The sequence below is a fragment of the Epinephelus lanceolatus genome, chromosome 6, assembly GCF_041903045.1.
Source record: "Epinephelus lanceolatus isolate andai-2023 chromosome 6, ASM4190304v1, whole genome shotgun sequence".
NCBI lineage: Eukaryota > Metazoa > Chordata > Actinopteri > Perciformes > Serranidae > Epinephelus > Epinephelus lanceolatus.
In genome coordinates, this window is record NC_135739.1 from 19,825,735 (window position 1) to 19,853,493 (window position 27,759).

At 41.2% G+C, this 27,759-nt stretch overlaps 1 protein-coding gene across 1 annotated transcript in view; it reads left to right on the forward strand.

Annotated features, from left to right (window-relative positions):
* Nucleotides 1–27,759, forward strand: part of insrb (insulin receptor b) — a 98,756-nt gene that overhangs the window by 26,742 nt on the left and 44,255 nt on the right. The gene's annotated exons all lie outside the window — the stretch shown is intronic.

Below are 27,759 nucleotides of genomic sequence, written 5' to 3' on the forward strand. Positions count from 1 at the left end.
TATGGCATCATTACACTTCCTGTTTACAACCTCAGCAGCTGTGTCAAGTTTTCTTGAGGGGTTGATCGGTGTCAGGTGTTTAAACCAGCCTGATATTTTGATAAATAGGAAACAAAGACTAAACGTTGGCTTATGGAGCAGTGGAAAAATCTCCATATTGACTGGCTGTTGTGTACAGACATGATAGTATAGCACCTTTCCAGAATCCATCATGCTGTTCATTGTAAAGTGGTCCATTGAGACACATAATGAGAAAATGCACTGGAGATTTTTTTTTCCTCCCAGAAATCAATTGAGACGACTGACGTTTTCATTCCAAATGGTTTATGTAATGATTTTCATGATGCGTAGGGTTGCTCCTAATATCAGAAGCCAGGGGTCGTGGACTCCCTCTGATTAGCATTCATTGACTGGAGCATTGTGGGCAAGTGATCTGTAATTACAGGCTCGGGATCTGCTTGATGTGTGAAATGACTCAACTGCATTGTTGAGTCAGGGAACTGCAAGCTCAAAGGTAGGCATTATAGGAAGAGAAATGCAATGAACAGAAGAAGGTTAAAAACGAGAGTCAATGGACATGAATAAACAGTATAGTACAGTCATTTGTTAAAAATTGTACAGATTTTCTCTCCTTTTGGTAGAAATGAACTGTGGGTTTGCTTGGTGCTGCAGCCAGCTGCCAGTATGTCGGCCAGTCAGTCAGTCAGTCTTTCCTCTCCTACCATAAACACAGAGAATGGCTTCTATTGTAAGACACACAGAGAGAATGCTTATTATTTTTTTAAGGCGATTATAGCTTGTGTTGTTTTTTCTCCTCTGTCTCTGTGTCTGACAGAAAGGCTAGCGTTCAAAGCATAACGACCTCGGCCATGTTTATACTTTAACATTGACTGTTGCAGCCCGCATATAATGTTGGCTCCTCGATTTTCTGCCAGGTCTCACTGTCGGGAAAATAATACAGGAAATAGCTCTCTTTGTGTCTCAGCCTCTGTCTCTCTACACACACACACACGCAAACACGCACATTGCCCTAGAGTTTTGACTTCGACAAGGTGTACAGGATTCAAGTTGTTTTAATGGTGTGGTAAATCAATTTGTAGCATTACAGATAAAGAGCAATAACACATCACATTGCGTTGTCCAGCACTCCAGGTGTTGGAAAACTTTCTTAAAAAAGTTTCTCATAATAAAATTAGCCCTACATAAATCCCACTCTGTTTCACTCTGTTCCAATAACAGTTGAGCAACCTGAAACACGGCAGAACCTCAGTCAGTTCTCATTCATAGCATTTGTTTCGATGTCTCACTATGGGTTATGCCTCCCTGTGTAACCCATAGTGAGACATCTCACTCATGCTACTGTTAGAACCAGGGTTACGCAAGTCACCTAAAGTTTTCTGCTTTCCTGTTATATTAGATATGCTATGTGCTACAGTTGTCAGTTGAAAAGAAACCCACATTTTTGAGACAGTTAAAAAATATGGTTGGGAGACATTTTTAAAATCTTTACGGACACATTACATTGTATACAGTTGCATTGTGAGTTAGCTATGGCTAGCAAAATACTAGCTAATTAGCTAGCTAACATATAGCTACATCGAGAGGAATTAGCCTAATGGCTGATCAACATCGTCAGGCAGGTTTGCTTTCTCATTATTTCTGTGGTAACATGAAAGAGATTTGGGAAAGGACAGACAGGTTGGATGCTAACCTATTTTTAAAATGACATGAATTATCGTTAGCTAGAGAAGATCAAGGCTAATGTCCCTTTATGTTATCTCCGTAGGGCTACGTACTGCCCCAAAATAGCTAATGCAGCTTTCCACAGTAAAGAGACATTAGTCTCTCTTTACAGTGGAAAGGGATGGGACACATCTTTTCATCCTCTTTCTTTACTTCACTTTTCTTCGTTGATGGGAAGCCACAATTTGCGTTGTTTTACCTTGGTCATTAAGGTTAACATTGTGAATATATCCTTCCATGCCATACTTTAGTCCTTGCTGTCGACTTTTTGAGGCTTTATCGCCTGACTCCCAGAAACTGTCTACTGTCCAGTAGGGCTGCCACTAACGATTATTTTCATTGTCGACTAATCTGTCGATTATTTCTTCGATTAGTTGACTAATCATTTCATCGAAAAATGTGTTAAAATTTTGAAAAATGTCGGTCTGTCTCGCCCAAACCCCAAAATTACGTCATCTAATGTCTTGTTTCATACTCACGCCAAAGGGTTTTAGTTCACTGTCACGGGAGAGTGTGTAAAGCTGCCAATATCTGAATGTAAGAAGCTGCACTAAGAGTATTTTGGGGTACTTTTATAGTACTTTTCTATGAAAAATGACTCAAACCGATTAATTGTGGCAGCCCTACTGTCTAGTCACAGTAACTAAGGGGTCAGGACTTGGTCAGTTAAGAGCGCAAAATTCAAATGTTAGGCAAATGAAAAGAAACACGTTTGTCATTGATACTTGTGCAGAACCTGAGTCTGTATTTATCAAAGAAAAAGTTTTGGAATTAAGTGTAAGATTATAAAAGCTGACTGAGAAATACTTTCAAATTTAAGAGAGCGCCAAATGTCCTCTAAATTGTTTAAAAGTATATCTTAAATGATTGCAGTACAGGACAGAGGTGAACACACATCTGTCTGGGACGTGTTTTGAAGTGGCTGGTCAGAATGAATGATAACATTAACTGAAGGAGTATGTATAATTCAGAAGTGGTGGTAATTTTAGCCTGTTATTTGCATTTTATTTGAACATTTGACAGGATGTTACACCACTTTTTCTCTTTTCTTTTTCCACTTCCCATGCATCGTCACTGTCTGGTACTAAATTACTTCAAGAACTTTTTCTACTCCTGTGTTGAGTAAGTGTTAATCTTATAAGTTTGATAACTATGAGCCGTAGACTCGATTTCAAAGACAAACTCCCCGACCATTAACAAAAAGAATGTCAGCTGATAAACACAAGTGGGTGCACAGTACATCAAACAACTTGTTGTACATGTGCGTTCATGTCTCCTTTGCTGCGGATAGGCCAGGGGAGCAGGTATGACGCTGTGCTCTGCGTCACGTGACAGGCTCCAGTTTAGTCAAGAGCTGTGTGTCAAAGCAGGAGCCATTTCTAGAACATGATGCAATGGCTGTCTGCCCCCGCAGCGGGGGGAGTGTGAGTGTGAGTGTGAGTGTGTGTGTGTGTGTGTGTGTGAGTGTGAGTGTGTGTGTGTATGGAGGCTACACACAGGGATGATATGTGTACACTTACTGTAAATGCTTGCGGGTGTCCGTTTGTGTTTGATGTATGTGTGCTTAAGTGCATGTTCCCACTGGTGGTGAGAGCCACAGTTCAACTTGTCCATGTTTTTGGTCCACAGCAGCCAAACCTTACTTTTCTCAAATCAGGGCTGTTTTAGATTCAAATAATATACAAACAGAAGTATTATTAGTGTGACAGCAATTATAACAATGACCATAGTGACAGTATATGATTAGCAATGAGTTTTTAAAACTGTTTAACACCACTTTTACGCAGCGTGTTGTTATGCAGGCATGTTTCAGCCCCACATGAGATAAAAGGATGTGAGATGTTAACATCAAGAAGGAGAAATGTCTTGTTATACAGTGAAACACGTGCTGGGTGGTGGCGTGAGGAAACTCTCGGATCTTTAATTAGGGCTTCTATGAATGAAAAGTCACAGTCAGTCGAATTTGGATGTACACATACACACGTGTGCGTGTGCACCAAAGATGCGGGCGCAGGGTGGAGGAACATTAGATGGGGCATTAAAGTTTATGTGTGAGTGGAAACTGTGGGGTTGTTTTTGTTGTGTTTTTACAGGGTTCCAGTTGCCTTAGGTAAGAGCCAAGGGAGAGCCTGCATTCCTCTGATCTTACACATGCTCCTTACAAGCAGGAAAACCACTGCGAGTGTGTGTGTGAGTGTGTGTGAACCAAGACATGTCATGTTTAACTGTGCAGGGCCCTTAAGTAACTTGTTGGCAATCCAAACAGCCTGGATAGTGTATAAGATTTGACATTCATTGCCCAGTGCGATTTTCTCTGTTTTTTTTTTTGTGTGTGTGTGTGTGTGTGTGTGTGTGATGCACACACGTGTTTTGTGCATATGTGCCTCCTTTATATTTACAACTTTGTGCAGGTAGCTGTTCGGGTGTGGAGGTCAGTCCAGTAGTAGGCTTTGTCAAGTGCACTCAGGCTGCAATTTTCGTAGCTTTTACAAGCTGTCAGCAGTTACTGTGGCTTCGTTGCCTGATTGAATGTTGGTGGTTGCTTGTTTTCCTCTGGACAACGGTAGAGTGCATTTCGATCAAGGACTGTAGTCTGCTGTAATGCAGGCTGTGTTGTGCTGTAGCGCAGGGCATCAGAAATTCCCAATTTATGTCATAGATGCTGTTCTTTTTGTAAGGCATCAAATTTTAAATACACTAAAATTCTTGAATCACAAGTTAGTTTTTCTACGTGGACAGTTCTGTGGACCGAAGCAGCTGAAATGTCTTTGAGCGGTGAATTCCTACCTGTTCCACACGTGCCCTTCTGCAGCTGACCCTGCACATGAATGTCCTAATGGAAAACAGAGAGTGAAAATAATTATTTCTCAGTCAAGGATCACAAGTGTAAAAAAATGTTTGCTACTGGTGTTGAAATACAGCATTGGCAAGAAAATGAAGAGAAGGGGAAAGTTGTCAGGTCTGAGATCAGCGGGGTTCATGGATCACCGGCACCTGCTTTTAAATGAGACAGACCTGATGTGTAGGCATGTGGATACAACCTCAGCACAAGCACACGTTTGCACAAGATGCACCCAGGATGAGTTAAATGACAATTTTGATTAATGTCATCCGTCTTAGGCTCTTTACTGTCTTCGAACGTAGTGGTTTTGTTTTGATATGAAAGTAGTAGTGTACTTCTTATTTTATTTATTCCCATTTTTTTTAAAAGCATTTGTGCGCAATAAGAAGAATAGAAGAAGGGTGAACTTCTAAACGAGACACAGTGCTGTTTACAGAGGACAGACAGATGGATAGTAGACGCACACAAAGGCAGCTTGCTAGTTGGAAAGCAAGCACACAAGACCGAGGACTGGATTAACAAATGGGAGGTAAAGAGAGAAAAAAGTCGAGATAGAGAGGAAGTAAGGGTAATATTCACAGATGAGAGAAAGAGGGAATGGGAGCAAACAGTCGATCTCCTGTTTAGATAAGGCTCTGTCTGTTGCTGAGGCCCGGCACACTGTGTTCAGCCTCACAGACACCAGCCAGCACTGTGCTTGCACAACTCACACAAAAACACACTCAAACAAGCAGGAGCAGAGAAAGCTTTTCAGGTCAAAGTTCACTTCGCCTGCGCCTACATGCTTTGTTGTTTGCTGCGATTGTTTTCAGGCACACAAACACACACACACACACACACACACACACACACACACCAGCACTCAGAGTCACAGCTTCACCTCCCAGTGACAAAAGCCACAGTGGGAAAATGCCCTCTTTTCATTACACATACAACTTTCAGACCGTCACACAGGTTAAACCTGCACTGGTGGTCGATCTAAATGGGTTGGCGTGCGTCATTCGGCGTGGCTTTGTGACCCTCCTACTGACCGGAGTTGAACACGGGTCGGACTGCCCAGCTCTGAGCAGGCCTCTCTACTGGGAACGGGAATTTAATTTCATTATATGGGCGTTTAAGAGACATTCAAGTAACGTCAAAGCTTTTGTAAAAACAGAGACTGAGACAGAAAGCACAGGAGGGGTTGAGCAGAGGAAAGGGAGCGTGAGGAGAATTGAAAATGAAACATCATGGTGTTTACAGTACTTTATGTTATTCGCAGGAACTGGAACTTTATGTCCACGGAGCAGCTGTACTCTGTGAGTGGTAATGAACATCTGACGGCCCTCACATTTTGCCCACATGTATGTTGAGAGAGCCATTTGTCGATTTAGCAGTGTGAGTTTGCCTAATCAAGTCGATATCTTAGTTCTGGTAGGTGTGTTTTACGTTTATTTCTGTATTTTATGTTTATGTCCCGGCACCAGATCTACATGAAAGTACCAGGACATATCCTCTGAATGTGAACAAAGTCAAAGAGGGAATTTTTTATTTAAAATACTGAAAAGACTCCTTGAACTCACTGGTCTCTGCCAAAAAGTAGTCCTGCACATGACCTCGAGTGAAAGGACAAAATTGTTATTTTTGCACTTTTTTTTGTACAGATTATATTGTTTCCCCTCAGTCTTCAGGCTAAACTAAGCTTAAGGTTTCCTGACAGACAGTAATGAGATTGATATCTGTCTTCCGGTTTAAGTCAGAACAACTACACGAAAAACTCCTTTCCTAAATGCTGAACCATTCGTTTAATATCCATATATGTTGCTGTTAAAAAGTATCGGTATTTATTGGATTACAATATAATACTCAGTGGGTATTCATGGAAAATTGTCACCAATTTCTTGTGCTATCAAATGAAAGTGGATAGTTGGTGTGGATAAGATGAGGGCCAGATGAGGAGGCCAGGAGGGGAAGAGAAGGGGTTGGGCAAAGCAAAATAAACAGAGCAAAACAAACAAGTCAAGTTTCAAGTGTGGCTCCCAGGTACACACATAGACACACGCTCAAAAACCACACACACACACACACACACACACACACATTCACTTTTTGCCAGAGTGGCAAGTGGCCAAGCTAGAGGAGGCTAAGAGAGAAAGAAAATGACAGTATTAAGGATGGAGGTGCTCAATGAAGCGTGCTGTTGGCCTGCACCCACAACCAAACAAAAACACTCAGCCGGCCCGGCCTCTTAATTGGGGTGTAAAAGAGTCTGTGTTCAGGCTGCTTCCACACTCACTCCTCTCGATCTCTTATTCTCTCCTGTCTTTCTTTGGTTCAGTTTCTGCAGTTGTTTCTAATGAGAAGTAAATGAAAGAGTTTTCCTGAGGCTGCTGTACTTAATTAGCCATTTAGCACTTGGTGACACAGGGAACACAAGGACAGAAACACAAAGGGACAGACTGCCTGATAGTGCAGGAGTGTTATGGCGTTCTGTAAGGGGCGTTCACGAGTCTCAGTAGGGAGGAAACACTGCATCATTTCTGCATGTGTGTGTTCATGTTAGGGATGACTGTATGTAATAGCTTCATTGTTTTGAGTATCATTTGATGTTGTTTGATACAAACACTGATATGATACCTGAGTTTTGACACCTGAGATACTTTATACAAGTACTTTGAGAAATAGGAACACAGTTTTCATAAAGTTTTAAGCTTTCAGTCGTAATTAAAAAAACATTTCTAAGCTGATAACACCCATCTATTTCTCTCTGCAGCAGACAGAGAGCTGCCCTGTCAAAATCATATTCAGATTATAAATAAAGTGTACATATTGTCGACTATAAATGTCTACATATGCATTCAGAACTGTCATGAGAGTTAGAATTGGCATTGTGCACATCCAAATGCTTGAAGCGACAACCTTTGCACCTACACTGAGTCACTGCTCTCGACTCCAGAGCCTCCATCTGGAGGAGAGGGCTTGTTGTTTTTCCTGTATATCAATCACCTGACTCCATCACACAGGCACAAACACACTAATTACCTTTCCCTCTGGTGATCAACAGTTGCGTAGGGTAAACGACAAAGACAAGAACAAAATACATACAGTAATCCTTGAGGGCATATTTGCACACTTGTCTCACCGCATCTAAAAATTGGCGTTAAAGGCGAGTAAATAATCGCATTCCGGAGCCCTGAGGCCGCTTGAACTTTGACACAGATGCTTCTCCAGTGAGAGGGGACACAAGCTAGAAACGCTATCCTTCGCTGTCTTCTCCCTCACTGGAATTAACTTGGCTGCTTGGAAGTGGAAAGTTGTTTTACAGTTAACGAACTTGTGCACAGTAAGAGGAAAGGAAAGTACAGTACTGCTCATATAGGATAAAAATAGTATGGGCATCTGTCTAACATGCCTTTTTAGGGTCATATAGTAAGGTGTCGGACCTGAGAGAGTCTGACGCATGCAAGTTCTCATCAGAGTTGGAGTTAGGGCTTTATTATCAGTTACAGTTACGGTTATTTGCCCTGATAATAGCCGAGCCAAGTCAGCTTCATGTATATAGACTGCCAAACCATAGCAGAAGTTATCTCAGGACACTTTTTACATAGAGCACATCCAGACATACTCTTTTAATTTACAGAGACCCAACAATTCAAAGGAATTCCCACCAAGAGCTAGCACTTATTATTTCCCTCTGTTGTGCGACCGCGGCGAGGAAAAACTTCCTTTTGAAAGGCAGAAACCACAAGCAGAACCAAGACTCTGTGGTGAGTGGCCATCTGCTTCTGCCGATTTATTTATCATGATATATTGTCATGATTTGTGATTCAAAACTCCTTATGAGAGTTTTTTTCTCTGCCCCGAAGTGAAAAACGTGAACCTTCCGTTGTCCTTCTGCTCATTCAAACAGGAAAAAGTAGGGAGGGAACGCTTGAATGATGGTATTTGAATTGTTTCCAATTTCCTTCTCCATTCCAGGTCCCGCGTAAAGTGAATTCCAAGTGATGTGATCCCGATAGTGAGACACTCTTACACACAGAAGATAGAGAGCTGCGTACATTTGTTCTCATCTCTCTCTCTCTCTCATTTATTGCTATAGACACAGACAAGCTCCTCTTTGATGCTGTCCATTTGTGATAGTTAAAGCTTTTCCGTGGTGGCTTGCCTTACATCAACACACACATACACTCGCTCGCTGGTGTTTGAATTACCATGAATATCTTATAAGGGACAAGGAGTGAGAGGAAGAGACAAAAACTGAAAGAGAGGGGAAGAAAGGAGGGAAGGGAGGATAGAAACAGACAGATGGAGAGGGAGAGTTAGTAATCGTGCTCTTGTGTTTTCCTTCCTGGCAGCTTGCATCCTTGTTAACAAATCCAAATTAACTTTGATAAGCTGGCATCAGTTATGTATGTGCATGTGTTTGTGTGTGTGTGTATTTCCCTCTACCCGCTCTATTCGTGCAGCGAGTGCAGTAGCAGGCAGGCAGTGCTAGCCGAGCGCCCCAGGGGATCTGGAAAACTCTCTCTCCTCTCTCCTCCAGCTCATCAATGGACGGGCACTCCCACATCCTGCTTTAAACACACACACACACACGCGCAAACAGCACATACACAATTGTAACAGTACACATTCAGATAGACACATGCACAATAAATACACACTTGTGCGCAGGGCCAAGTGGAGCACAAACGTACACACAAGGCTAAGTGGAGCACGATGACACTGCTGCCCACTATTCTAACAGGGGATTGGCTGCTGGTAGAGATGTAAGTAGCCTATAGTGTGAAGAGGATGGGGGCTTCTGAGGATACCAACATGCTGGAACAAGATGTGTAGCTACTGTTGCCGCACTGTGTTTTTTTTTTTTTTTTTTTTTTTTTTAAGTATCAAGAAGCTGAGAGTCATTCCTCGTCTCTAAATGCCTTTCTCTTTTGCATGCTTTCAGGATACTCATGTTACTCGTGTTAACATAGCACAAGGGGATATCGATAAGTTGACTGTTACACCTTCCTGATGAGGGTGATGGTTTGACTCCCTCTGTGCACGAGTGGTTTGATGTGTGAGAATCTGTGTGTGAGCTGTGGAGGAAAGCATGTTGGCAGGCAAGTGGTTGTTACCGCCTGAGCTGTCTGAAAGGACTTCCTCATTACTTCCTGCCTTTGTCCAGAACACTTCCTACTGCCGAGCTGTACAACTGGGCCCTGGGGGGAAGGCTGGCGGGCGCAGAGAGTGGGGTTGGAGGGGGGTGGTGGGGGGGATATTATTTACATGTGAGAGAAAATAAAAGGAAAGAAAAGTTAGATGAATGGATCACAGCTCTCTAAATCAGCAGCCCTTTAACAGAAATGCCAAGCTCTGACAGTGCAGCAAATGTTTATTTCATTAATGGCTTTGCAAGCCTCCAAGCAAACGCAAACCCCAGGGTCGTGAATCAGTTTGTCAGAAATTAGAATACAGGCAGCTGAGATGAGAGGTGAGCTGCTGCAAGGATTGCATGAAGTGTTTGTGTTTGAGGGAGGAAAAGAACACGACCCTCCCTCTGCTCAGAGGATTGTTTTCAGGTGTTTGGCCAGATCGGATGACTGCCTGCTTCCAGTTCTGACATCAACACTACACACACGGATACACACATTCACACTCGATACAGGGCCTTAAAAAGTCTTGATACTACTTAAATTCAATCTTAGAAATATTAGGCCTTCAAAGTCATTAAATAGTCTTAAATTTGTAAGGTCCTAATTACCACAAATATTTTATATAATTTTATTTATCTATCTTTTATTGTCTTTTTGTCAAAATGTGTCAAACTCTTCCACATTTCTAAAACCTACTTCAGCACAGAACCATATATATATTGAAGTTAAAGTTAAAAAAGCAAAGAAAGTTCGCTCCTTGGTATAACTCTCAAACCCGTAAGTTAAAACAAATATCGCGAAAATTTGAAAGGAATTGGCGATTGACCAAACTGGAAGAATCTCGTTTAATCTGGACAGACAGTCTCAAAACTTATAAGAGGGGCCTCCGCAATGCCAGAGCAAACTATTACTCAGCATTAATAGAAGAAAACAAGAACAACCCCAGGTTTCTTTTCAGCACTGTAGCCAGGCTGACTGAGAGTCAAAGCTCTATTGAGCCTTGTATTCCTTTAGCCCTTAGCAGTAATGATTTTATGAGCTTTTTTAATGACAAAATTCTAACTATTAGAGGCAAAATTCATGACCTCCTGTCCTCAGATAGTACCTATCTAACCTCAAACACAGCTGTAAGACCTAATATATATTTAGATTGCTTCTCCCCAATTTCTCTTCAAGAATTGACCGCAGTGATTTCTTCATCTAAATCATCAACGTGTCTCTTAGACCCCATCCCAACTAGGCTACTTAAAGAGGTATTTCCTTTAGTTAACACTCATATATTAGATATGATCAATATATCCTTATTAACAGGCTATGTACCACAATCTTTTAAGGTAGCTGTAATTAAACCTCTACTAAAAAAGCCCACCCTGGATCCAGAGGTGTTAGCCAACTATAGACCAATATCTAATCTTCCCTTTATGTCAAAGATCCTTGAGAAAGTAGTCACAGACCAGCTGTGTGATTTTCTCCATGATAATAATTTATTTGAGGAATTTCAGTCAGGATTTAGAGTGCATCATAGCACTGAGACAGCACTAGTTAAAATTACAAATGACCTTCTGATTGCTTCAGACAAAGGACTTGTCTCTGTACTTGTTTTATTAGATCTTAGCGCGGCGTTTGACACAATTGACCATCAAATTCTACTGCAGAGACTGGATCACTTAATTGGCCTAAAAGGTTCTGCACTAAGCTGGTTTAAATCTTATTTATCTGATCGTTTTCAGTTTGTTGACGTTCATAATGAATCATCCTTACGTACCAAAGTTTGTTTTGGAGTTCCGCAAGGTTCTGTGCTCGGACCAATCCTATTTACTCTATATATGCTTCCTTTAGGTAACATCATTAGAAATCACTCTATAAATTTCCATTGTTATGCGGATGATACTCAGTTGTATTTATCGATGAAGCCAGAAGAAAGTAATCAATTAACTAAACTCCATAACTGTCTTAAAGACATAAAAACTTGGATGAGCACCAATTTCCTGATGTTAAATTCAGACAAAACTGAAGTTATTGTTCTTGGCCCCAAACAACTCAGAGACTCTTTATCTGATGACATAGTTTCTCTAGATGGCATTGCTCTGGCCTCTAGCACTATCGTAAGAAACCTCAGAGTAATATTTGATCAAGATTTGTCTTTTAATTCTCATTTAAAACAAACCTCACGGACTGCATTTTTTCATCTGCGTAATATTGCGAAAATTAGGCCTATCCTGACCCGAAAAGATGCAGAAAAATTGGTCCACGCTTTTGTTACCTCTAGGCTGGATTACTGTAACTCTCTATTATCAGGTAGCTCTAGTAAGTCCTTAAAAACTCTCCAGCTAATTCAGAATGCAGCAGCACGTGTACTAACAGGAACTAAGAAACAAGATCATATTTCTCCTGTTTTAGCTTCTCTGCACTGGCTCCCTGTAAAATCCAGAATTGAATTTAAAATCCTACTGTTAACTTATAAAGCTCTAAATGGTCAAGCTCCATCATATCTTAGTGAGCTCATAGTGCCATATTATCCCACCAGAACACTGCGCTCTGAGAACGCAGGGTTACTCGTGGTCCCTAAAGTCTCCAAAAGTAGATCAGGAGCTAGAGCCTTCAGCTATCAGGCTCCTCTCCTGTGGAATCATCTTCCTGTTACGGTCCGGGAGGCAGACACCGTCTCCACATTTAAGACTAGACTTAAGACTTTCCTCTTTGATAAAGCTTATAGTTAGGGCTGGCTCAGGCTTGCCCTGTACCAGCCCCTAGTTAGGCTGACTTAGGCCTAGTCTGCCAGAGGACCCCCCTATAATACACCGGGCACCTTCTCTCCTTCTCTCTCTCTCTCTCGTATTCTATTACTGCATCTTGCTAACTCGGCCATTCTGGATGTCACTAACTCGGCTTCTTCTCCGGAGCCTTTGTGCTCCACTGTCTCTCAGATTAACTCGTATCGCTGTGGTGCCTGGACAGCGTGACTTGTGAGGCTGTGCTGCTGCCGTGGTCCTGCCAGATGCCTCCTGCTGCTGCTGCCATCATTAGTCATTAGTCATACTTCTACTGTTATTATACACATATGACTATTGTCACACATGTATACTGCCAGATATTAATACATACTTTCAACATATTGTACCACAGTAGCCAGAACTATAACTATATTATTACTTTCAATAATATTGTTGTAAGCTACTGTCATTACCTGCATCTCTCTCTCTCTCTCTCTCTCTCTCTCTCTCTCTCTGTCTCACTGTGTCATGCGGATTACTGTTAATTTATTATGCTGATCTGTTCTGTACGACATCTATTGCACGTCTGTCCGTCCTGGAAGAGGGATCCCTCCTCAGTTGCTCTTCCTGAGGTTTCTACTGTTTTTTTTCCCAGTTAAAGGGGTTTTTTTGGGGAGTTTTTCCTTATCTGCTGCGAGGGTCATAAGGACAGAGGGATGTCGTATGCTGTAAAGCCCTGTGAGGCAAATTGTGATTTGTGATATTGGGCTTTATAAATAAAATTGATTGATTGATTGATTGATTGATATATTACCTATCTATCTTTATGCTTACCCTCAGGGCTTGAATAAGAAGATGATTTGTCCAAAAATCAGTCAAAAAATGGTTAAAATTCATCTTAAAAGGTCCTAAAAAGCATTAGATTTAGTGTCAGATTCCTCCTGATAGTGAAGACTTTACCCCCATGTCACAGCATTATTCCAACTTGGTCCAGTCCTAACAGGACAACCGGGAACGTTGTACTTTAGTTTAAGTACAGCTGACAAAACCGTGTCAGTCGTACGGTTGCACAGTAAAAGTGATTGAAACTGCAGTGAATGGGGTTTTATTAAATTTCTCCTCAAATAACCGCATTTAGTTTAATACTGGAAACAAAAACTTCTATTAGACATCCTGTCAAACAGCTTATGGTAAATGGACTGCACATGTAAACTACCTTTCTAGTCTTCTAACCACTTAAAGCGCTTTTTGCACTACGTCACACTCACCCATTCACACTTTGGTGGCCGAGGCTACCGTACATGGTGCCACCTGCTACTCATTAACCATTCGCAAGCTCTCACACACCGATGGAACAGCCATCGGGAGCAATTTTGGGGGTCAGTATCTTGCCCAAGGATACTTTGACATGCAGACTGGAGAAGCCAGGGATCGAACCGCCGATCTTCTGATTAGTGGATGACCCGCTGTACCTGTGACGCCCCACCGAATCTGATCCAAGTCCTCTGATCATAAAGCCCCCTTCTTTTTGAGAAATTAGATGCCATAGCACTTTTATTCATCATGACTTTGTAGGAATGTAAGAAAACACTGATAAACTTGAGTATCGCGATATCATGTTTCGTGATACTGTATCGATTGTCAGAAACACTCTGATTTTTAATTGTTTTGTTTTGTTTTGTTTTGTTAATTTTTTTATTGTCTTAATTTATTTATCTAAAATATCCTGCAGGAATTTTTAGTTTAAATTTGTTTTACTAATATAGGCTTTTCTATAAATAAGTAAAAAAAAAAAATGCAGTATATTGCTTTGCTTACAGTATTGCAATATATTGCAATATCATGATACGTATCGTGTCGCTAGATTCTTGCCAATACAGTCCTATGAATCTCTTTGTGTCAAAATGGATAGTGCATATGTGGCAGCATTTTTTGTGATCAATTTTTATTATTGATTCATGCCAAGCAGATTCCTGCCACCTCATGTTTGTCGTGACCGAACCCTCCTCATACCTGCAACAGTATCTCCTAACAATAAAGTCAATACTGTATCACTGACAGGGTCATCAAACTTACACAGGTCATTCATGGATGCATGCACAGGATTATATTATATACAGTATTATTGGTTTCACTGCTCCTAATTTAGAAATATACATGACATGTGAAATCTGAAGCCTGCAATAAACAGTTTGACAGTTACCATAAAGATTTTTAATCTTTTATGAGTGAAAGAAAATAATAAAAGTGTTTATTATGGTGTTTATTATAACAGTCCCTCTATAAAAAACATCAGCACAAAGTGATGTGATGTTTTGTAACTGAGTCAAAACACACACAGTTCCTACCTGTACATCATTAACTGACTGTAAAGGGGAACAACACTGCTGCTTCAGTGCAGCAAATAAGCTGTGTGTAGCTGTGTATGTTCATGCATACATGAGTCCAGAACTGCGTGTTAGAGGCTTAACATAGTCTGTAACCACAGCTACTAGTATGTACTGTATTTGGAATATGTTATGCTCATGCTCCGTCAAATACTTGGAATTTCATGGGTGGCTTTGAGGTGGTACACCGGCTCAGCTGAAGGGGGTTGGGAGGGATGTTTGGACATTTGAAATTCTCAAGAATTTTGTTGTTATATCAGCTTCTTGGGAAAGCAGTATTTCCCACAGGTTGGGAATGTATTCGTGCTGGTGTGCGAGATGTGGAGTTCAAGCTTATCTGGCACCTAACTTAGGAAAATGATTCGTATGCTCTCTGATTATTATTTCTTTATGTTTTCAGCATGTGTACTCCCTAGTTTGGTTAAAGAGACACTGCTGTTTTTTAAATCTTAAAAACATGCATGCGCTAAAGGAAGCTCTCAGAAATCAGTGCTGGAAATCAACTTTGTGTTTCTAAACTTGCTCTTCCTGAATTGAACTTGTTTATCCTCAAGTGACCTCCCCATCCTTAAAGTTGCTTCCAAACGCAACTCTTTCCATGCACTTGTGTCCAGACTCGGCTCACTTCGCCGAAAGTCGTGTCCTTGATTTTCGAGAACTCTTTTCCGTGAACCATTTAACAGGTTTCTCTCAGTGCAGAAAAACACAGCACCCTCCGGGGAGTCGGGCCCAACCCAGAATGTGTTAAATGTCTGGGAAAGGAGCATAATTCTCAGTGAACTGAGTTTTGATGGTGACCACCACTCCTGTGCAGGCTGTAATGGTGCAGTCCAGAGAACCTCTGTCTATTTAAGGCGATATTTATGACACTGGGCTGGGGGGGGGGGGCATTATTGGGAGAATGTGACCCTTACTTGACCCATCCAGGTCAGAGGTGAGTCAGTAGAGGATTGGGGGGGTAGATGCGTACGTGCATACACATGCATACACATACATTCCAGGAGGGCTCACAAAGACAGGAAGTGCCGATGCGGAACATGGACAGGTGTGTGTTCATAGTGTTTTTGTCTAGCAGCAGGAACACACAGGGAGATATGCTTCTTCTTCCTCCTCTTCATGACCCTACAGACCGGCTTTACCGCTCAAATCTATACATAAAATCCTATTTATCAAGGATACTGTACATAAAACCTTATTAATGTCATATCTGATTAGATATCTGCCAGCTCCGGAAGTGATTTAAAATGGTGAAGTGTCCTTAAAGTCTCGCTCGCTGCTCAGTAGTCTGTAATGAAGTTTTGATGAGTGTAAATATTTTTTTTCTCGTTGGTGTCTCCCCCAGCTGGACCACCCGGGGCGAGATTTGGCATTTAATGTTGTTGTAAGATATCTTATAAAAAAATCTAGCATCTCATGTAGTCAGGAAATGGTGTCATGAAGCATTTTGTTATTGCAGCACCCAGTTCGGTCTGAATCTATTAATTAATTTGCTGAACAGGTACTTTCCTCTGACTTGCACCCTTGTGCTGCTTTTGTGAGACTTGTAGCATTATCAGGAGCTAGTAGAAGAAATCTGTAGAATCTGTAGTGAAACAAACCCGATAAGAAATGTTTACACTGAAGCGACACAGGGTGACATTCACATATGAGTGAACCTAACTCTTCAGATAAATAACCAGGAATCTCGGTGCCAACAGTCTGTGTGTGTCACAGGATATGAAGATATGAACCCTGGTTTAGGTGATGGACAAGGGTTGAGTGGAGGTCACAGCATGAGGTTGTGAAACCGTCAGCTTTAAATTTCCTCGCAGGCTGATGTTGTAATCTAAATACTGAAGCTGCAGCGCATGTTTGACCATCCTTAAAAACAAAAAGTTACTTCTTTTACTGAATATTTATTTCATTTTTTCCTTTTTCTATCATTTGTTGCTTCAGCTGAACGCCTGGCCTCACTCCTGCTGCTGTCTCGAAACACTCTGCCCCTCCACTCGTCTGTCCCGATCATGCCTGAGCGGTCCTGTAGTAGAAAAGCGATGTTGTAAAAACATTAAGGCCTATGAAGTCCCTCGGCTACCTATGTCATCTTCACTCTCTTCGTGATAGCTTGATTGGTAATATATATTTGCAAAACAGATATAAAATGCCATGATAATCTTTATTTTTGCCTAAATGCATCCCATAATGATACCAGAGTGGTGACAGAGTTGTAAGCCCACAGTAAAAATGGCTGCTGCTGCTATCTCTCTCACAGTACAGTATCTTTATTGAGCAGTAGAAGATTCATGCTCATGCATTCCCTGCTCTTCACCATCCCTCCTCCTCCTCTCCTCACTACACTTTGACGGCCCTGTTGCCCTCATGAGGGATGAGTTCAATTCATGATTTTACCAACATGGTAGGGATGTCTAGTCGTCTCGTCGTGTAGAAAAACCTGCAAAAAGCATCAGTCGTCGCTGAAACAGTGTGATGAAAAAGAGAACAAATGGTCTTCCCCTGCCTCTTTCTTTTTCTCTCTCCATTTCTCTTCCCTGTTGCTCCACCTTATGTGAAAGTTCCTCCCTCTGCACTCCCTCCCTTCTCCTTTTTTTCCTTTCTGTCTCTCTGTTCCTTTGCTTTGTGCTCTCCCTCTCTCCCCCTCTTCCTTCCCCTCGCGCTGTGGTATGCAGACATGCAGGAATTTCTGGGCCTCAAAATGATAGACCAAACTTGTCAGCCCTGGCTCCTGTTACTAAAGATGGCCGCCCCGGCAGTGTGTGCGCCTGCGATTGGTGCGCATCTGAGTTACTCAGCGTGTGATTGGTTGCAACATGTTTGTCCACAGCTCTTGTGTTCTTGGCAAAAGTGTGAATTCAGTTTTTTTGTTTGTGTAAGGCGCAGTTTTCATCTGTAATTTGTGACTGCTTAGTGACTATAACTCTTCCTCTCCTCTGTTTTCTTTCCTGCACAGTTTTGGCTACAGAGACATACTGTATGTGTTATTGCAAGCTGCTGTGTTTGTGTCTCCTTGTGTGTGTGAATGAGGTGTGTGTCGCCTCGAGATGAAGACAGTGGCTCAAAGTTGGTCTTGCAACTAAGACTTTTTAATTTTTGATTTATCTGCCGATTACTTTTGTGTTTAAATAGCTGATAGTTTAATCTATAAAATGTTGCTATCAAATGTTTTGTTTCATGTGTTCAACAGTTCAAACCCCAAAGATATTTATTTACTATCTCATAAGACGAAGAAATGCATCAAATGCTCTCATTTTATAAGTGGGAACCAGGTAATGTTTGGCATTTTTTCATGAAAATTTCATGGTTTTCTGGCAAGCAGCTTATCATTTAAGCTTTGGTTCAAAGTAGATGTGTAGAGATAAAGAGATAAATAAACTATGCAAAAATGTTTGATTCTCAGTAGGAATTTATCTGTATCGTTGTATTTCCTGAGCATAAAGAGACTCTCTTATGCACACACACGCTTCAGTTTGTAAAGTTTAAAATATAGACTAATGTCAGATTAAGTAGATTTAGAATATACGCAAAAGGATGACGAACTCTTAAGTTTGTCTTAATTGCGATACTTACTTTGCATTGCGTACACTATGTACTTACCTGGCAGTGCACACGTTTTATCAGGGTAGTATTGCCTCAAATCAAACAGGGCCGTTGTGCATTTACGACGGCCACAATGACATAATTAATTAAAATTAAATTAACAATGACATGTAATTAGTGACGGACACAAGAGTTGACCGTTTCCTTTATCTTCTACTTGGTTAATTGCAAATGCACAGAACATTATCGGGGGATAATTACTTGACAAAATACATGCTTGCCATATTTATTTGTTTCTTCACTTGCATTCTCCTGTATTTATTGTTTTAAAAATGAACATGCTTTAATGGCACGTTTCTGTATCGATGAGTATACATGGCTGATACTGGCTCCATCACCAGCTGATCTGCCGAGTTAATGATAGTTGCTGCAGTTTGCAAATATTTACGACTTGTCAAGCATCTGACCACAAATTCTAACGCTAACATCTTCTACAGTAAAGACAACAATTTAACATGCATAAACACCAAGACTAACTTGCATCCATTATGCCACAATGCATGTAACGTCAGTGCCTTATGATAAAATGTGCTGATGTCAGCTAGCTAGCAAGCTAATGTTAGAATTCATGTAACCTTTTGCAGCACCAAATTATTACCCAATAAACAAACGGATGGCTTTTATGAGTCAGCTGTACAGTGTTAGTGAAAAATGCACATGTATATTGGTACAGTGCTTCGGTGTTGACTGTGGTAGTCGGCCAGTGATTCACAAGTTTGAAATGTGGTTGTGGTCCAGCCCTTTCTGTTAAGGGTGAGAACTGTCCAACGTTCTCCACTCAACTTTTAACCGTTATGTGTGCATCATTCAGGTTCTTGTAGTGCACTGCATTTTGCCATACTTCTCAGTGTGAACTCACTTGTGCACTCAAAGTAGTAAATATAAGCACAGCAGTATTTGATTTGAGACGGCTTACGTCATATTCTGCCTTTAGATGAACTTGTCATCATATATTAGGGTGCCACAGAGTGTTATAAATTATCTGCCTATTTCATTACATGCCAGCTGATTTAATAATAGTTTTGCTGCTCCGTATAGGACTCTGCCAATTTAAAGAAGCTGCTCTCAAACTGAAACTATTCTATTATTCACGTTCCCTAATATATATTGAAGATGACACTGAGTAGCACCCATGGCCTGTCCTTAAAATAGACTATGAGCTAGTGAGCTAGTCTCTTACGACGCATGTGTTTGTGTGTGTATCACCAGGCAGAGTGACGTCCAGCCCAGCTAATATTTAGCATGCCTTGGCTGCTACCTCCTCTCTCCAGTGTCTCCTGCTCTGGGCCTTGTGATGGCATTGTTGCAACTAAATAAGGTTCTGCTCCGGTGCTCTGCTCGCCGCCTGTCAGCCAGACATACTGCACTCTGCTGTCTGTTCCACACACTCTCACATGCGCATGACACAGATGACTCTCACAGCTATGTTTTGCTGGTGTTTTGGATGAACTATGGTGCACCTGCGCTTGTTTGTGCGCACTGTGTATACCCATATATCATCTGACTACTCCTTGTGCGATGCGTATCTTGACAGAGATGGAGTGTAATGAGGATTTTTTTTTTCATGAGGAATGTTGCTGTCATGTGCTGTCGGTTTTCCTCTTTTAGTCTGGCTGTATGTACCTACATCTGACCTGCACTACTCAGAATTTAGGTTAATGAGATCAACTGGGCCCACAGTATTTCTGGTGTGTGGACATCAAGCATGAGACCTGATGTAATTCATATCAGTCATGTGGGAGGAGCAGTGGACATTAGTAGACACACAACAACAACACTGATCCATCCGCAGGTCTCTAGCCAGCTAACCCAGTACACAAACCACCATTTTGGAGCTGCCTTTTCCTTTCAGTGTGGCTGCTTCTAAAATAAGAAACCAAGGGGACAAACACTCTCAACTGAATTCTTCTCTAGTTGCAAGATTTACTTTTTATACTTGTTTTTTACTGTTTGTGTACAGCGCTGGAATTGAAAGATAAGTAGGAACTTAAGTTCCTGACACATCTTGTGACAAATGGCTTTGCTTGTCACCGACATAAGATGTAAGCCCCCAGGAGGAATGCTGGTGTATGTCCCCCTTATCGCCCACCATCTCTCTTCCTGCCGCCTGCCTCGACCAATCCAGGCAGACGGGCGCCCCTCTGGCCAATTCCATGAAACTAATTGGTCGCAAGGGCTTGTGGGTAGAAGGGAGTCTGGGAGCAGAGGTGAATATCTGTGTGGCCTGAGTCGGGCCCTGTTTAGTGTGTTTGTGTGTTTATCCCTCAGTTCCTCCCAGAGCAGGAGTGGGAACACCAAGGGAGGAACTGGGCGGGGCTCCTATTAGTGGACGTGCGAGCCTTGCTGGAGGGTTTAGTAGAGAGGGGGAGATGGCGAAGTGAGAAGAGAGGTCAGCATAAACAGAGAGAGGTTAGAGCATTGATAGGACCACAACACAAAAATACAGCAGCAGATATCTGCTGTTGGTCTTAGTTTAAACTCTGCTCAGTTATAATGACCACTCCTTATAATGTGACCAGTTGGAAAAAGTCATCATTGTAAAATTTTAACTAAATATGAGTCTTTAAACTCTGTAAACATGGTCAGATTTTGCAAATATTTTACTTGTGAATCCATTTTAAAATTGAGAATCTCCTTTACTGCCCAGGTATGACAACACATACAAGGGAATTTTATTTTTAGATATTTTACCATACATTTAAATATCTATTTACACATATTACACGTTTTACACATTTTCTTTTCCTTTTTAAAATATTCCACAAATAAATTCCTTTGATTGTTATACATCTTTGTTTTGCATTTGTTCTAGTCTTTGTTCATCCTCACTTACTCTAAAAATTCTGAATACAGTCTCAAAGCATTTTATTTTTTACTTTATAAATTAATTGTGCAGTTTTAAAGTCTACAAAATCTCTAAATTTAAGAGCATATGAGTTTGTAATAATTTGTTGTTTAGTTAATGATAGCCAGCTCTGTTTACCACTCTATAGCTCTCCTTTGTTGCATAAAAATTGGATTTGTGATTATTATCCTCCACGTATTATGTGTGGAGCTATAAAAGAATGATACAGTATGTGTAACGAATTTAGATGGAGGATGTCTTTTGTGTTATTTCTATGCAATATTGCAATAGGCTTTAATGTTTGTTTTTATATCATTTATATGTGTGTCTGTGCTGATGTCCTGTGGTATGTTTTTCTTTAATGTTTTCATGTGCCATAAGGTTGTCATTGTTTTACTCTTCGCCTGTGTATGCGATTTTAAATGCGTTTCTTTAATGTTTTTTATTTGCTATACGGTTGCCATTGTTTGTTTATGTGCTTTTGTCGGTGCTTATGTGCTTTTGTACATTTGCTTTTAACGTTTTTATATATGCCATTGCATCAGCCTGCCAGGGACTGTAGACGAGAATTAGCCTGTATGGCTCAATGTGACACACTCACATGATGGACCGACCCGAGTGCTCGTGTTATTTAATGTGCATTGTCCCTTCTTAATAACATAAACATAATTACGTTAGACAGGCTCAGCATTGCTGTAATTGACAAAACAGCAAAGGATGAAAGAAAAGACAAACTATGTAATCAGATAGCATCTAGAAATTGCAAAGTGCCACACAAAGCTGATTCTAATGTTTCAAATACCAAACATTTATGAAGCTTATTGTATTTAATTTTTGTTTAAATTATGTCATTGGTCATTTTAGAGGCTGTTTATATTTTTCCAGACAAAACAGAGTTGAATATTTGGCTGAATCAATGGACTGATATGCAAATGAACTGATCAGTAATTGAGTGTTGGAGTGGATGTTTGAATCAGAGCCTTCACTTTCAGTCAGCCTTGCCTGTCTTTAATGGTCCTGTTAAAACAGTTTAAAGTCAGCACTCGGCTGTATGTGTGTGTGTGTACATGATTGCCTTTGTGTGTGTGACCCCTCCAAGGGTTGGATCACAATGATGGAGGCATGGATGCCGAGATGCAGAGAACAGCTTGGATGACAAACTCAGCTCCCAGTTCTGTTTGACGGGACGTATGTCTGTAGGAGGGACTGTCTGGCGCTCCATAATTCTATACTGTGGACAGTATGTGTATGTGTAGATTGAGACAGATGTCTCTTCATCCCATGTGTACCGCTGACAGAGATAAATGTGCCAATAGTGCTTTTCTGGACTGCAGAGAAATAGCTGTGGTGATGCATGGCACTCTTTGCCGGTGCTAACTGATTGGATGACCGTACCCCCCCCCCCACTCCACTCGCTTATTGGCCATGTTGGTTAGATCTTGAGCTGTGATTGTTGGCAGTGGTTTGATTAAAGCTGTGGTCTTATTAATGGGCACTTTGTTTGACATAGTATTTGTCACATTGGAGTGAAAATTTGCTTAAATTTAACATTTTTATCATCTGTTCGATTTGTTCATTTGCCTTTGCTGATCCTAACTTTCATAGCTGACTTCATAAGCTATACTTAATCAGGTAAGGAAGAGTAATCAACGACAAATTAATCACTGTTAAGAGTTTGATCAATCCAGAATATATTAACTTTGGTAACGTTGGTATGTTATTTATGTATGTCAAGGTCACCGATGTGTTGGCTTCTTCAGGCTTGGGCTTATGCTGATTATTGATCATTAATCTGGCTGCCAACCGGTTAATGAAAATGCTTCAAATTTGCATCCCTGGTTGCAGTATGGGTGATTAATTTACATCCCAGGCAGCTCATGGTTATGACCCTCTTAAATTATATCCAAGACCAAATAGAGTGAAAATAACTTATCAATTGTCCAAGTGACCTAATTAGGGCTGCCCCGTGAATGTTGAAAGGTTTGAATCAGTCGGGACCCCTCAGTTTACTGAGATTCTTACATTCGAGCAGTCGTTTTTTGTTTCTGGCAGTCAGTGTGTAGTGCACTTCTGAGGACGTTTCCCAGATGCAGCTGCAGAGTGAGTTCTTCTTGCTTTCACGCTGCTCCTCTGAGCAGGCAGCTGCAGACCCAGAACCCAGCTGGGTCTGAGTGAGATGTAGATAAAGTTATCTTCCTCCTTTGCTTAGAAGTGGTGAATTTACATCTCACAGCAACTTCATACGATACAGTCTCTGGCTTTTGTTTGATATGTAATAACATCAAAAATGTTGCAGATTTTCGATCCATTGTTTGTGTAGTTATCACACATTAGCTCAGAGGGCTAACTTGGCTCTTTTACTATATTACATGAACATTGCTGACACCCGCTTTCAAACCTGCTCTGTTTGGTTAAGTTCAATCTTACTCATGTTTGTCCTGAGTGCGGGCGCACCAAAACAACCGTCTTCAAGACCTTCTTGAAGAGGTGGTCTCGGGGTGGTTACAAACAAACTCTGGTGCAGTTAGTTTGTGGTGAGAGCGTGTTCCAACCTCGATCCGAACCAACTGCAGTCGCATTACACATTATTTGGGTTAAACATGAGCATGTTACAGTCCTGGAGGATTATTAATGTGCACCTCCTCCTGTACTGCCTTAATATGCACATTCAGCACATCCAATGCATCAAAACATTGTTTTCTAGTTGGAGCCACGCCTCGTTTTCAAACTGTATGGTTTGACTAAAATGAGCAATGACAACAATATAGTCCACGATGAGCAGCGCTAAAATCAACCTGTGTAGTTGTCCCTCCATTGTGACATTAGAAAGTGTCACATTTATCCTGCAAGTGTACTCTTCTTCAATGTTTTGTTTACTTCCTGGATTTTTCACACATAGAAATTTTGACCAATCAAGAGCAGCTTTCTTGTGCAAGGCATTTGATCTGGTCCGCTTGTAAATGCTGCCGTGAGAACACAAACCAACTCTAGGCAATTATACAACTTTGTAGCAAAATGAGTCCCTGATTCCGACCAAAGCAAGAAAACTCTAGGTCTGAAAGCAGCCCAAAGTCTTGAATTCTGTATGGGGAAAAAATGAACGAATAGTCAAATATCCATATTGAACAGTCAAATCCTATTCAACTAACATTATTCTGAGTCAGTTACAGCCCGAGACCTAATTATAACAAAGTAGTTTGATTTCCTCTGTGAATTGTTATACCTACTACACACACACACACACACACACACACACACACACACACACACACACACACACAAAATCAACAGGTCTCTCAGTGGACACTCAGTTGGCTATGACTGCTGATAGCATCAATCACCAATACCTGTTTACTGTCTCCTGTTAACCGCTCTTCCCCTGACCGCCCAGACTCTCCCCTCTGCACTGATTTAATTTAGCCCTCATTCTACTTTTTAAAATCTTATTACAAACACACACAGACACACAGACACACACACACACACACACAGACACACACACGCAGCTGTTTACCTCTGGCTGTCCAATGTTCTGTGGCAGAGAATCACATCTGTTATACAGTGGCGTTGTGGTGTTGAAGCAAGTATCATATTTAGAAGCTCACCACAGAAACTTGGGTTTGCTGCTCACTAAAACTCATTGAGCAGTTTGTTCCCAGCTTGTTTGTTATTTAGTGATTCCGCTGAGTTAAAACAATAGAAGGATGGACATGTTTCACAACTTTACTAAGCGCGTGTGAGATATATAGGAACCCACCTGTTACTGTGTGACTATGCAGGTGTGTAAATGCTACTGTTCCACAAACTGCTCCCTACTCATCACATATGGATGTCTTTTCCCTCACACACACACACACACACACACACAGATCTGCACAACAGCAGCGTTTCTTAGAATAACATCTGTCCAGTAGCCAGCTGAGCTGCAGGCGGCATCTTCTTCTCCTCTGAGCTGCTTTCATTATGTTTGCCTTGGCAGCATCCAGAGATAAAATTCTTGCTCTGTCTTTTATTGTTTGCTGGATGTGTGTAAATCAGCTCCGGGCATCCTTGTGTTCGCCTGCCCCAGGTCTGTGAATTCAATGTGTCTGATGTTACATATACATGTACTTTATGCAAAACCAGGCAGATGGTTTAAGTATGAGTTTTCATTTGCGATGTTGGCCTTGCAGTACATAGTGTACTTGTGATCAGAGTTGTGCTGGTTCAGGGATCCATCATTTACAGTACAGTGTAGTCTTGCGGAATTAAGTTTTATCTGTGATTTAAGGAGATCTTTTGGGGGCGCTTTGTCTTATTTAAAAGATCAAAAAAGGAAGGCGGGGCATATATAAAAGTGTGACTCTCACACTACAGTCCCAACAGCAAAGACAGTGGGCCTCATTTACCGATAATGCGTGAGCACAAATCTGTGCTTAAACTGTGCATATCTGTATATCTTACTCTTCGACTAAATTTAGAAGTACCTCAGACCATGTGTATGCACAAGTAGCTCAGTCCATAGAGACTTGGGTTGGGAACCAGAGGTCACCAGTTCACCTCCTGGGCAGTGCCGAGGTGCCCTTGAGTAAGGCACCGGACCCCCAACTGGGAACCCCCCCTCATTCTGGCATCTCTCCATTTAATGCGTATATAGGTCCTGTCTGTGCATGTGCTTGTGTGTATATGTATATGACAACAGAGTGAAAAAATGTAATTTCGCCTTGGGGGATTAATAAAGTATATGAAATTAAATTAAAATTAAATTAAATGATGAAGGCCTGGGTGTCTTAAAAATGTTGACACGCACCTTTTAATTTGACGCATAGCATATTAAAACTACGTTCATTAAAAGAGGCTTCAAAAGACAACAGTATTTAAAAACTATGATGTACTAATGGAATGGCCAAATATATTAACCTAAATTACTATGAAATTGACACCCTTTAACACTCATCAATTATTGTCATAATTAGAATATTCAACTATAAAACCTTGAGTGTCCCAGTCCTTGCTTACAGTGGACTATATGAGAATGTCTATATTGAAATTATGCCATGTTACTAGGCATGTGTAGTCAATCTTAATTGGGGCAGAGGTGGGTAGAGCGGGTTCTCCACTTATTGGAAGACCTCAGCTCCTCTAGCCCACATGTCGAAGCGTCCTTAGGCAAGATACTGAACCCCAAATTGATCCAGATGGCTGCTCCATCAGTGTACGAATGCGAGTAAATGGTTACTGACTAGCAAGTATCATGTGGTATGGTAGCCTCGGCCACCAGTGTTTGAATGAATGAATGTGACGTAGTGTCAAAGCCCTTTCAGTGGTTAGAAGACTAGAAAGGTGCTATATAAGTGTCCATTTACTGTTACCATTTAATTGTTAGCCAGTTGATTAATATCAGAGATTCTAAATCACCTCCAAGCAGGTGTTTAGATAGCTAGTCTTGCTCCCTGTGCCTTCAGGGGAGAGCACATCTTCAGAGGCTGACATAGCATGTTTGAAGAGAGTGTATCTAAGTCATAGGACACAGTGCTCTCAGCTGAAACCTTCTATGTTTTGAGTCCTGTCCACCATGGGTTTCCTGGTAATGGGGACATTTCATAGGGAAATAGTAGATCAGGTTGGAATGTATTTCCTTACATAGAGGGGGCTGATTTTAAATAGGACAAGTGCCTGTTAGTTTAGCATAATTCTGATCCACAACATACGCATGTTGGTAAGAACAAAATTAACCTGTGCGCACGTGTCATGACTCCAAAGGTAATTTTACGTGCTCAGTTATTTTGTGCTCAAAGTGAGAACACTTTGTGTGCTCTTACTGGTGAATGAGGCCCATTGTCTCTACATGGGGCATGTTAAGCTGAATTGGCCTTTCAGAATAAAATCTTTTAGGTTTAACACAAGCGAGGACACACAATAATTTGCCAGTTAAGGAATTTCTGAATAAAAAACAAAGTAGCCAGTATGAACTAAAGCTGAAAGCTTAGCTCACAGCACCTTTGGGACTACATAAAAACTGTGGTTGTGAGCAGGGTGGTGGACCTCGGTCAGATATTCTTTATCGACCCTTTGACAGAAACAGTAAGCACAGGTTTCTCCTGGGTTGCTCTGTAGATGTGATTTTGAATGTAGCTTTGGTAAGCACATCGGCCAGTGTTCGTTACAGAGACAAAAAATCAAGACATTGAAATCACTGTGTTGAATTCTAGGATAATGTGATTTTGTTCAAGCTGTCTTTTTTATTTATTCCTGTTTTATTAGCACTAGCATAGGTAAAGCTTTCTGTGAGGCACACGTAGTTACAGTTTGTCTTTCTCTCTGTTTACCTCTGGCTGCTGTGTTTCAGCAAAAGCCTTTTCTCTTTGTGTGCCACCCACCCACTCACCCAGGTTGCCTGCCTGCTAGAGGGGCCTCAGTTGACAACACCTGCGTCCCCAAGGATAAGTGGGGCCTCTTCAGTCCCCTGACACCCTTTTCCCCCCTCTTAATGTATGTGTTGTGTTCCTCACTCTTTGTCCTATACCCTAGTGTACAT